The following is a 13952-nucleotide window of genomic DNA, read 5'->3' as shown; positions in this document are numbered from 1 at the left end:
ACCAGGTGTCGCTAGTGTTTTGATTGAACGGTTTCATTTCGTCGTATCGCGTTCTTTTCCAACAGATCGTAGAATATCATATTACTTCGGTAAAGAATATTTCCCGGTAACGCGAAACCCGCATCGATACATTCATATCATATTCGTATTTACAGAGCTGTAGCCGTTTGGCGCTACGCTCCGTTCCGAGGAGAGACAACACGCTTCAATGATTCATATACACTCTATACACGTACGGAAGTGGTGGCATTTAAACAACGCCTGAAACCAAGATATCCATCATCGCTTACAACCGCATACAGAATTCAATTCTTCTCTCCTCGGGGTTGATGTCTTAACGCGTGCGCGTGCAGAATTTGAAATATCTAAATGGAATTCTCTTAAGAAAACTCGCATTGTCCTTGGGATCAGCGCCGGTTTATATCATCTATGCTCTTAACGATCGGAAATATCATTGAAAATCCACTCACAAACCAACATTAAAAATTCAATCCTAACGGTTCTTCATAAATAGTTTATAAGAAAGATCAATAGGGATTCAGGATTCAGACCAGTCAACTAACAATGGAAGTAAGCAAAAGAGCAACTTAGTAAAATTAAACTCACAATGTGGGAACTGTCAGGGCTTAGACTTAAGACCAGTCCGAGACCATCATAGACCTAGAGCCAATCAGTCTTAAAGATCCAAGGCGATACTAAGCAGCACAGTCGTGATTTAAGTGAACTCTAAGTGAACCCAGTATCCGTGTAATAAAATGATTTACTTTTATACAAACCTCACGAATACTTAACCTCGAAGCTCACGACTATAATCACAATCAGAAACCATGGAAATGATTGACAAACTTTCGACGAAATATACGTCGCCCCCGGGTTATAGTAAAACAGAGACAATAAACAGTGCCCTGAAGGGGCTACGTCGATTTCACATAAATTGTTAGAATGAGTTGCTATTAACAAAATGAGTCAATATAATAGAAAAACTGGAATATTGTCTTCATCACGAAATATAAGATTATTTCATATCGAATATTTCTCAGATAAGGTCAGGCAGGACCTCCCTGATCAGTGTCAGGGAGGCAGGACCTCCACGGTCAGTGTCAGGGAGGCAGGACCTCCACGGTCAGTGTCAGGGAGGCAGGACCTCCACGGTCAGTGTCAGGGAGGCAGGACCTCCACGGTCAGCGTCAGGGAGGCAAGAACTCCCTGATCAGCGTCAGGGAGGCAAGAACTCCCTGATCAGTGTCAGGGAGGCAGGACCTCCACTATCAGTGTCAGGGAGGCAGGACCTCCCTGACGCTGATCAGGAAGGCAAGACCTCCCTGATCAGTGTCAGGGAGACAGGACCTCCACGGTCAGTGTCAGGGAGGCAGGACCTCCCTGACGCTGATCAGGGAGGCAAGACCTCCCTGAACAGTGTCAGGGAGGCAGGACCTCCACGGTCAGTGTCAGGGAGGCAGGACCTCCACGGTCAGTGTCAGGGAGGCAGGACCTCCACAGTCAGTGTCAGGGAGGCAGGACCTTCCTGATCAGGTCCTCCCAATAAATAAGCTGATTTAAGTCATGTCACGCAGCAGCTGCAGCTACTCTTAGGGATTTATATGCATACGGTATGTACAGTCACGTATACTGAGAAATTACTAAACTGGTCAACAGCAGTAGCCAGTGGTCAGTGATGTCAATAGCAGTAGCCAGTGGTCAGTGGTGATCAGCTTTGTTCAGTAAGGGTCAGCTATGGTCAGTGATGGCACTATACAGGAGGCACACAGGCAGGCAATCATTGATGCTGATTGCTACAGACACGACGATGATTCTAATGATGTTATATTCATCACATTCTGACTATGTATGTATTAATCACATCACTTGTCAACACCAATCAACACAGTCTGAAATTTTGATATAAATAAAGAAGAGAAATCTGCCTTTAGCCTCGAAACTAATTAATCAGAATAATATTATTCGAGTCACAGTTCCCCAGATAGCTGTCATTAAGCATTCGAATGCGGACGGATGCAAGCTCATTTTAATTCTCGACCCAGTACCACTACGAACCATGAACCAAACTATGAACCATCTGGTACATGTACCATTCAGTGCATGTACCATCCAGCACACTCAGGCACACAGCATACACACCATCCGGCACACAGCACACACCATCCAGCACACAGCATACACACCATCCGGCACACAGCACACACCATCCAGCACACAGCACACACACCATCCGGCACACAGCATACACACCATCCGGCACACACCATCCACCACCCAGCACACACACATCCAACACGCATACCAACCGCCACACGGCGCACATACCACCCAGCACACAGCACACACCATCCGGCACACGGCATACACGCCATCCGGCACATAGCATACACGCCATCCAGCTCACGGCACACACAATCCGGCACACGGCATACACACCATCCACCACCCAGCACACACACATCCAACACGCATACCAACCGGCACACGGCGCACATACCACCCAGCACACAGCACACACATACCATCCAGCACACACACCATCCAGCAAACCGCACACATGCCATGCGGCACACACATACCAGCTCAATACATGAGCCATTATTTCAACAACACCATCTTATTTCAGACACAATCTCAAATATTCTCAACCCTGCAGAGAATCGAGAAGGCCACAGAAATACGCAGTGACATTTTCACAGTAATCCAGGACAGGTTTGTAGTAATCTAGGATAGACACGATCTTGGATGGTCTCTCTGTAATCGGGGCAGTCCCAAAATACAGAAAGGCTGACAGTAATCTGGTATGGTCTCACAGTAATCAGGGCAGTCCCTGATACAAAAAGGCCGACAGTAATCTGGGATGGTCTCTCAGTAATTTGGGTAGTCCCAAATACGAGGCTCATAGAAAAAAAGGTTATCTTGGATGGTCTCACAGCAATCAGGGCAGTCTGAAATACAGTAAGGCTGACGGTAATCTGGGATGTTCTCTCATAATCTGGTCAGTCCCAGATACAGCAATCTTGGACAACCGTCAGTTGAACAGTATTTCGTATTAACGAATCTATAATTCCTGCGCTGATTTTGTATCGGTAACGGTTTCGATTATCGGTAAAAAACAATGTGAGCCCCATTGTTTCACCCTACAACACACCATCATCCAGCGACAACGTTCAGACACCGTACGACGACACGACGCGAAATCATCGGAAACTTTCTCACATACACGGCGAAAAAATCTCTCGAAAAACTCGATGATGCGCGGTATAACAACTTATTGACACGTAGTCGTCGGCGTCGTCGTCGGCGTCGTCGTCGCAGGAGTTCACGCTACGATAAACTCACATACTCTTAAACAAGTCATAGACATCTGGACGCTTCCCAAACAGATACATCAACATACACACGGCTGACTGGAATTTCAACGAACGCCGAGAAATCACTGACTTCTACTTTCCATCAATTACCTAATTCCCTTCAGTCTTCCCGCATTTTCCCACAGGAATTTCTCCGTGTTATGACTCAAAATTGTCCGAATGAGTCTGTCGAAGGTGAATGGAGATATTTTTTGGTCAATTCAATCATTTATCATTGAATCATGTATTGATAAAGATACGTGTGGTCAATAGCATCATCCGAATTCCCCGAGATTTCCGGGTTTTTGGATGAATTTGTTTTTCTTTTAGGAGTCAGATTTACAAGTTTTTAGGTTTCCCGTGTCAATGGTGCCAGATCCTATTCTAGGAGTCATTTTCGTTTTTGCGAGTTCCACCGAATGCACATGGCCAAAGCAAAAACATTAACGCATTTGTTCCATTGTCGAAACTTTTCCAACTATCATTTCTTCTTATCGGCAATAAAAATGAATTTAGGTAATAATATCCGATTAGAGAGAGAGAGAGAGAGAGAGAGAGATGTTTTAGTTCGTTTAGAAACAGTCGCATAAACGCTGTAACTGTATTTGGGGATATTAATGAAAGCACGTTTTAATACCGAACCAACGACAACGCTACAAATCACATTGTTACCATGGTAACAGAAACTCGAATCCAACATCGACGGGCAGAAAGAGGGGAAGAGCAGCGAGGAAAGGAGAGTTAGAGGAGAGAGGGAGAAGATCTCAGAATGAAGTAATTCAACTCAACCTATTTTCACAACTCAAGATTTCAAAAACTTTGGAAACCAGCTCAGGGTGGTGCGACTATCCGCTAATTTATAAATTTCCCGAGTTTTCCCTAATTCTTTTCTAGATTTTTCTGATTCATGTCAGCGCCCACTCTGCAGATTTCGGAAACGTGCACAGGTTAAGGAATAAGGTTGAGTCTTAAGATGAGCTTAGACCGATCTTAATCTAAGTCATGCCTGTGTAAAGGGTGTCTGATGTATGTTCTATGAACTCTGTGAACCTATTTAAACTGATCCCTCTCAATCACTGAGCAGGAAGTCACGACAGCCAGAGTCATTGATCAACTCATCTACAGCAACACTTTTACTACTTGAAAGGAATTCGTGCAAACCCTCACTCTGACATACGCGGCACCCGCGGGTTAGCGTGTGAGCTTCTAGAGTGGAATTAAAAACAAGACCTATTCTCAGGCTGAGAGAGGGTGAGAGAAGAGAAGGGGAGAAGAAAGAAGAGAGCGGAGATAGAGAGAAGAATCAGAGAGACCGGTCGGATGTCTCTACATCTCTCCGCATCTTTGATACCGATACGAAAAGGGTCAGCTCGCTTGACAAGAATTGCCGATGACAGATTTAGCAAAGTGCGGACAATCCTTACATCAGCGACGCTAACAACATAATTAGATCAGCATTAACACGAGATTTCGCTCCATACATCAATACTTCATACACGGTTCAGTTGTAACGAATCCTAAACGCGATCGGAGCAGACCCTCGTGTCACTCAAACTGTAACCTTTCACCAAATCGACAGAAACATAGAACAATATTCTATCCGACTTCCACCTACCGCTATTTCCTGATGCAAATTACACTAGGGAATGAGCCAAATTTGGTAATTCGAATTGAAGAGTCCCCTGGTGTCAGTGTAACACACTATCATATCAAAAATTCAATGATATAGTAACACTTCCGTCTAGTTCGATTAACTGCTCACAGAGGGCGAATTTGTAGACATTTCGGATATCTAAACATTCAAAGCTTACTTATATGACTCTAGCAATCACCAGTGACTCCAGTAATTGATCAGTTTACTGATGACTCCAGCAGACAATCAGATTTCCAATGACTCCAGTAACCATTAGTTTACTGATTGGCTCAAGGAGCTGGTTGCATAGTTATGACTGAAGTCTATATGTTTGTCTAAAATCTTAAGACTTATGATTTAAGACTGGTCTTAAGTTGTTAGATTGGCTATGCAACTAAGATGGTCTTAGACAGGTCTTGAGTCTAAGCCGTGATTATGCAACCGGCCCCAGCAGACAATCAGTTCACCAATGGCTCCAGCAGTCAATGATCAATCCGATATTCATAATCCACAAGAAAAATTCATATACCATCAGAACCGGCAGATGAGAAGGGGTACGAAAAAACCGAGGGTAAATCAGGAATTCAATAAATCCAAGACAACATCAGTAACGTAAAGATACACAGGGCATTGTTCGTTCGGTAAAAACTCTCTCCTCGCGAGAATGAAAGAGAAGTGTTGACGAAACACGTCAGAAAACAGAGGATTCCTGGGATAACTTTCTCCGTGAGAACAGAGAGAGAGGGAGAGAGGGAGAGAGAACAGGGCTTCTCATATTACATACACAATACTACATACATAATATTTATAACAGTAGAGAGAATGTGGGTACCTGAACCACGTACCAACACAAATACATACCACTCTGTCTAATACCAGGGTACCTGAACCACGTACCAACACAAATACATACCGCTCTGTCTAGTACCCGGGTACCTGAACCACGTACCAACACAAATACATACCACTCTGTCTAGTACCCGGGTACCTGAACCACGTACCAACACAAATACATACCACTCTGTCTAGTACCAGGGTACCTGAACCACGTACCAACACAAATACATACCACTCTGTCTAGTACCAGGGTACCTGAACCACGTACCAACACAAATACATACCGCTCTGTCTAGTACCCGGGTACCTGAACCACGTACCAACACAAATACATACCACTCTGTCTAGTACCAGGGTACCTGAACCACGTACCAACACAAATACATACCACTCTGTCTAATACCAGGGTACCTGAACCACGTACCAACACAAATACATACCACTCTGTCTAATACCCGGGTACCTGAACCACGTACCAACACAAATACATACCACTCTGTCTAATACCCGGGTACCTCAACACACATATAATACCAATACATACCACTCTATTTAGCTACGTATATACATCGTTTATGTCTATTCGTTTATATAGTAAACCTATCTGCATTAATTCCTTAAATTCTTACTTATTCATACCCTATAACTCTTACCCTCGCACTCTAGTACGCTATACCTGCGATCACGCGCAGACTATCAAATCGGTTTTTATCGTTATGAAATAGGGACGAATTCTGAAAATCGCGAGCAGTTGGCAGCTCTGATCGACTGTGGCAATCGAGGATCAACCGGTTCACAGGGGTGACGGCCACTTTCCACCAATTTACAAATCCCCTGAGAATCCCTTGATTTTTTAAATTGCGAGTGAATCCGAAGAATTTCAAGGCTCAAAATTTTACAATTCACTCATTTTGTTATGAATCGCGTATTGATATAGAAACTCGTGGAATACATTGTTCCCACAGATAAATGAATTGAAAATTCCCAAGTTTTTCCCACGTATTTCATGGGTGATTTTTCAATTTTCCCAAATGCAAATGAACACATATCGTCATGCTACAATCAACATTTTAGCGGTGACTGGTTGATAAAGGTAATTTTCAAGAGAAATCGCCGAGAAAAGTTGCCCTCGGCAAATGCGATATGTGAAATGTAATGAATTTCCCAAATATTTCCCTGATTTGAGGACAATTTTTCAAATTCCCAAATATTTCTAAACCGGGAATTATTATCTCAAAATTCCCAAGTTTTTCCCAATTTCCCTGTTCTGTGGGAACTACGGGAATAATCTGAATTCCCCGAGTTTTCCTGGAGTTTTGTAAAACTTGTCAAATTCCCAGATTTTTCATGATTTTTCCGATTCCTTGAGTTTTCCCACCCAGCAGGTGGCGACAGCGTGCAGTAGGACACACTAATGCTGGATTTAATTAACATAGATATGTTCTAATTTATCTGTAATTTCTCGAATTCGACGAAATGAATCGCAGATCAATCCGAATCCGGCAACATCTGCACGATCGTCATTGTGCGCGTTTGATAAACCGTGGTTCGTGTTTTCACTTTAACCGATTCGATGAATTCCAACGACAGCCGAACAATTAACGACAAACTTTGACATATAATCAAATAATGAACACTTACTGATCCAACCTTTGACATTAACTATAAATAAACTGAACACAATGAACCTACATTACAAATTGCAAAACAGTTCCAAGCAAAAACTCGAAAAAGCAACTTCTTAACCCTTTGCTGACTGACCGAGTTTTTCTACGCGACTGGGGACCATATTTGGATATCTTGGAAGCCGCTTTTGGACTAACTGCAGTTTAGGTAACCTTTCCACCATAATTTGGCGCTAGTGTTATCAACGAATAGCGTTATGGTTAGCTAATTTTTATCATTAAATCATCAGTTGAATACTTTGATGAAATTGCAATCTTTGACCGGAATACCACTTACAGGTTAGCAAGTAGAGGGCAGCACGTAACTGCGTGAAAAGTTCCAGTGCCCGGTTTTACAGACTGGTATTAGCTTTAACCCGAGGGCTAACTCAATTCATTATCAATTGAGTTAACCCCCGCGTTAAAGGTAACACCAGTCGATAAAACCGGGCCCAGGAGTTTTTTGGAAAATACGATACCGTCGTTACTGCTGTATCAGACAGAAATAACGGATTTCTCTACGGCAGGAAAGGGTTAATCACGATATTTCAAAATTTTTCCCGACTATCTCCCGTCAATAAAATATCGAACGGGCTTTTATTTCGAAAAATTTCGATAAACTCATTGTCGCGTGAAAGCCCTATCGACCGTCTGTCTGCGATCTGTTTTTTTTTTCGCTCTGCGCTATAAAATGATTTCCACCGATCGCCGAGACCATACTGTCACACAATACCCATAGGATAGAAATAATAGCCGTCTCTTCAGACTAACGGTTTTACGAGTCATCGACTATATTCAAAACAACAACGCTTCATTTTTTACTCAAAAGTTTCAAATCCTCATTATATAACTAATCGCGATTCCAGCCATGCGTATAATACCGATCGAATATGTCAAGTCCACAACTCCGACGAGAAAAAAAATATTAATCAGGACCCAGTTCCACAGTTGTGAGTTAACATTTGACTCAGAGTTAACTCATTGAAAATGAATTGATTTTAACTCAGATTTTACTCTAACTCACAACTGTGGAACTGGACCCAGGTAGCTAAAATTCCCATAAAAAGGAGAACTGTTTCGACTCGATTGCTATGAGCCATTTTCAAAAAATTCCACATTCTTATGTTAAGTCATTTTTTTCACAAAAACAGGCAATTTTGCGTGTGTGGAATATCAATTCTCAGGAAATTCAAGTTGTAGCATTTCTTTTAACTAGCCCCGCTCTCCCGTAAAGTAAAACCCCAACTGGTTCATAAGACTTGCCCATATCATCAAAAGTTATCCCACTATAATGTTATCTTTATCACCTTAATTATCTTATCTCAATTATCCTTATCTTGCTAGTATAAGCCCCTTGTTGAAATAAAGCATGAAATCATGAACCAAAAGTTTGTCACGTAACAGCTAAAAACAGTGTCTAAAAAACTGGCCCTCATCAGCTATATACCTATTACCAAAAATAAACCATTATCTTAAATTATCTTTTCTATATTATCCTTATCTTCTTTATCGAATGAAAATGATAAAACAAAAGTTTAAAGTTATATCGACGCCTTTTAAAATCAGAAAAACTGGCTACATACATATTATACCTAAATCATATTCCTATCACTTACGATATCTCATTCCTATCATGTCATCTCAATAATCTGTATCTTTTCCGTCGAATTAAATCGGCGAAAATGATAAACCGAAAGTTTGAAAGTCGGTGTCAGAAACGCTGGCCTTCATGAAACGACATAATTCTTATCTTATCTTGATTAACTGATTTCGATATTCCACCTTTTATTGAATCAACGCAGCAACAACGATAAACAAAAAGTCCGAAGTAAAATTGACTTCCTCGTTGACGAGCTACACATACCTTCAGTGTTTGATATCATTAATATTCCCCGACGAGTAACAGCCACCATACGAGAACATGAACCGCGCGACGAAAATAGTCGATACAAATAAATATAATTTCGTTAATCCGGGTTGTTAATGAATATTCACGATGCTCGTCCACCGCTAGCCGCTGCAATGGTAAATCAAGTCCGGAATGCAGATATTTGATTCATATATGAAACATTGAAGCAGCAGCAGCAGTAGCAGCACTAGCTAGGATCATTTGAGAAACGCCACCACACACTCACTCCGGTTCACAACACCAGAAATCTAACAGCTCATCACGACAAACGTGTCGCCATGGCAACTCGTGTATATTTTCGAATCTTTAACGAAGAGAAGTCGTCGTCGGCGGCGGCCATGCCGCGATATAACCGTCGTCGTCGTGGCGACCGGTTCGTTCTGTTCTATAAGTAGAAATCTCGAGATTCTGTCAACGTCCGTCGCGATAATCTCGAGATTCACGATCGTCAGTTCATTTCCACGTTCTCAATTTTGTGATAACATCAAGTTTCTTCGCGATAATCTTAAGAATACTCACAGTCTGAAGGTTCTCAATCTAGAGGTTCAGATCTCGTGGTTATCTCGAGATCTAGATCTCATGATAATCTCTATGTGCTCATTCTCGTGATAATCTAGAGGTTCTTGGTTTCGTGATAATCTAGAGGTTCTTGATCTCGTGATAATCTAGAGGTCCTTGATCTCGTGATAATCTAGAGGTTCTTGATCTCGTGATAATCTAAAGGTTCTTGATATCGTGATAATCTAGAGGTTCTTGATCTCGTGATAATCTAAAGGTCCTAGATCTCGTGATAATCTTTAGGTTCTTGATCTCGTGATAATCTTTAGGTTCTTGATCTCGTGATAATCTTTAGGTTCTAGATCTCGTGATAATCTAGAGGTTCTTGATCTCGTGATAATCTAAAGGTCCTAGATCTCGTGATAATCTTTAGGTTCTTGATCTCGTGATAATCTTTAGGTTCTAGATCTCATGATAATCTAGAGGTTCTTGATCTCGTGATAATCTAAAGGTCCTAGATCTCGTGATAATCTTTAGGTTCTTGATCTCGTGATAATCTTTAGGTTCTAGATCTCATGATAATCTAAAGGTCCTAGATCTCATGATAATCTAGAGGTTCTTGATCTCGTGATAATCTAAAGGTCCTAGATCTCATGATAATCTTTAGGTTCTTGATCTCGTGATAATCTAGAGGCTCTAGATCTCATGATAATCTAGAGGTTCTAGATCTCATGATAATCTTTAGGTTCTAGATCTCATGATAATCTAGAGGTTCTCGATCTCGTGATAATCTAGAGGTTCTTGGTTTCGTGATAATATAAATGTGCTCAATCTTATGATAATCTCGAGGTTCTAGGATCGTACGATATTTTTATCTTTACGTAAGTATTAGAAAAAATGATTTATCTAATATTGATGATGACAGGGGGTTTGACCTGAATGAAATATGATGAGCTACAGCTACAAATTCTGTCAAGATTTTTTAACCGAGTACCTTATCACGTTGTTAATCCCGCATTGAATCAAAACTGAGTATCATTTCTATTTTTAACATACATTTAGAACGTTACTAAATATATATAAATATATATATATATATATATATATATATATATATATATATATATATATATATATATATATATATATATATATATATCGAAAGAAGAAATGATGAAAAGAATTTGAAAGAAATGATATTTATATACTTTTCAAAAAAAATATGTATATATATCGAAAGAAATGATATATATGTATATATATATATATACATATATATATATATATATATACATATATATCATTTCTTTCGATATATATACATATTTTTTTTTGAAAAGTATATATTTATATATATAAATATCATTTCTTTCAAATTCTTTTTAGCATACATCTATACATATATATCCCTTTCGAAAAATCGAACAAGAATAGAATCAGAAAAACCGTCGCCCGCGCGCGTTTGTGTCAGTCGGTTCTCAAATACCATCAACTCGTTATCGCCGAAAATACCCGACTTATAATAAGCAATTTTCCGTCGCAGTTCGCTGAAGGCAAACGTATCTTCCGCGAAAATTGCAATAAAATCGGTATCATCGCGACCGGCGTCTCGTCGACGACGTAACAACGTTCTCCGATTGGAGTTAGACGTTTATCGATAGACGCCGCTTTAAGAAATGATATTTCGGCGGAGTTCTCCAGGAACGCGACTGAGAGAGAACACCTCGCTCTACACCTGTCAACGGCACAAAATTCAGGGCTATGTATAAATATGATATTTTCCAAACAATCAAGGAGAAAAAGTTCTTATGTTAGAAACCGAGCTTTTATGAAGTGGAAAATGAAATATTTCGTAAACAAACCCGGCAGGCCTGCCCAGTAGCACGGCCAAGCCTTACATTCTAGACGAGCCTAAGCTCATTTTTAATTCTATAACCAATCTAACAATTCAATATTAGCATTCAGAACAAGCCACTTATAGATTATTAGTGACAATAGTGCAATTGGGCCCTGAATGCAAATAACATAAGTTATAATATTAATTACAGTCAACCCCCTGATTTACCGCCCACATCGGTGCAGAGCGTTTTTGGCGGTATAGAGAGTATGGCGGTATATCAGGGGTGTTTTACTAATTTGTATCAAAATTTACATTGAGAAAACCTGGCGGTAGGCGGCGGTGCCGGTGTATGGGAGGGCAGTATATCGGGGGTTGACTGTATTCTATTCGCATGGGAACAGTTTTTTATGAATATTTGATTGAAACTTCGAAAATTTGGTTCAATTTAAATCGATACGTGTAGAAGAAATCGAACGAGGATCTTTACGAACACCTCAGCTGCCGCAGCTGAACTTGCGGAACCCGCATTAAGTGCGTTTGAATATACGGTTTAGAAGATGATGATTTGCAGCTGAAATGAAAACGACAAGCCGTAGTCGACGCGCGCGTGTACATCTCAAATACACTGAGATCGCTGTTAATAATTCAAACACAAATTTCAAGCAATGATTTCGCCGGCCGATATTCGCAATGTTTGTCGTGATGTTTCCACGTTGAAATGTCACGCATGACGTTAAAGTTTTATTTCGTTTTTATGCACAGAGAGAGAGAGATGTCGAGATGAATTCGAATCCAGGGTCCAGTTACGCAGTTGTACAACTTCATCAGTCAGAAGGTTCTTGGTTGATGGTCTTAAACTGGTATTAAGTTGTTAGATTGGCTATAGAACTAAGATGGTCTTAGACTGGTCTTAAGTTGTTACATTGGCTATTATATATTCTATAATAGAACTAAGATGGTCTTAAACTGGTCTTAAGTTGTTAGATTGGCTATAAAACTAAGATGGTCTAAAGACTGGTCTTAAATTGTTAGATTGGCTATAAAACTAAGATGGTCTTAAGACTGGTTTTAAGTTGTTAGATTGGCTATCGAACTAAGATGATCTTAAACTGGTCTTAAATTGTTAGATTGGCTATTGAACTAACACAAGACTGATCTTCAATTGAATTGTTTAAAGAGCCAAAATGAGCTTTGAATGGACTATTATTATTTCATAAGTAAGATATTTAAAAAAAAAGATTATTTGCAGTGCCATCTGGTGCAATCTGGAAACATGAAGTCATTATTAATCGATGTTTGAGAACGGTTGAAATTCTTGAATCAAAAGATTCAATCTCTAACGTTGAATCTAATGGGTGAATGAAGGGGTAACAATCCACAGCCGCGCCAAAATCACAGTGAACAATACTGAAACAATTATTACACAATAGATCAGACAACGTTGCTGTGAACAGACTATAACAGTTAACAGCCATCAATTCTTATTTTCAAACAGAAGTTAGACTTCTCTTTCAATCTTTCTCCGCGTGAGTCTCATTATTCTAAATAGCGTCTGAATTAAAAGAGGAGAGACCCGTTCTTTCACCGAATTTACCGCGCGAGCAAAAACAAGATTTACCGATTTTCTGTTGATAAAAAACGCGAGACCGAATCGATACAGGTATCTGTCAGCACGTTTAGACGCAGCAGCAGCAGCAGCATCGCGATTAGATAACATGACACTAAACTAAACGACAATTACAAGACAGCTGCAGATCTGAGCTGACAACATGTAACACTGTCGGTTTCCATCTCTTCATAATTCGATTGTAGAAAGAGAAACCTACGACTAACCGACTAACCGCGGTAAAACTTATACAGGATTTTGACATGTCATGCTACGGGTTACCTTCTATGTTAAGCTATCCCTGATTGGCCCCCATTCGCACGACAAGATCTTACACTTTCCCTGATTGGCCCACATATGACAAGGTGATGTTACACTCTCCTTAATTGGCCCAAATATGACAAGTTGTAACACTGTCCCTGATTGGCCCCCATACAACAAGAAGATGTAACACTTTCCCTGATTGGCCCACATACAACAAGAAGATGTAACACTGTCCCTGATTGGCCCACGTATAACAGAAGTAAAAATGCTCAAATCGCCTGATAACCCTGGTATTTTATCTGTACTACTACAGAAGAATGCAACTCCGTGATAAAAGCTGGAAACCAG

The 13952-nt window shown here is 40.5% G+C and overlaps 1 protein-coding gene across 8 annotated transcripts in view; it reads right to left on the bottom strand.

Annotated features, from left to right (window-relative positions):
* The window catches only part of LOC141901324 (plasma membrane calcium-transporting ATPase 2-like), a 106207-nt gene that overhangs the window by 77776 nt on the left and 14479 nt on the right, over window positions 1–13952 (bottom strand). The window lies entirely within an intron of this gene.

This window comes from Tubulanus polymorphus, chromosome 3, assembly GCF_964204645.1.
Source record: "Tubulanus polymorphus chromosome 3, tnTubPoly1.2, whole genome shotgun sequence".
Taxonomy (NCBI): Eukaryota; Metazoa; Nemertea; class Palaeonemertea; order Tubulaniformes; family Tubulanidae; genus Tubulanus; species Tubulanus polymorphus.
Note: the sequence above shows the minus strand (reverse complement) of the source record. Positions and strands in the feature narration are given on the sequence as shown.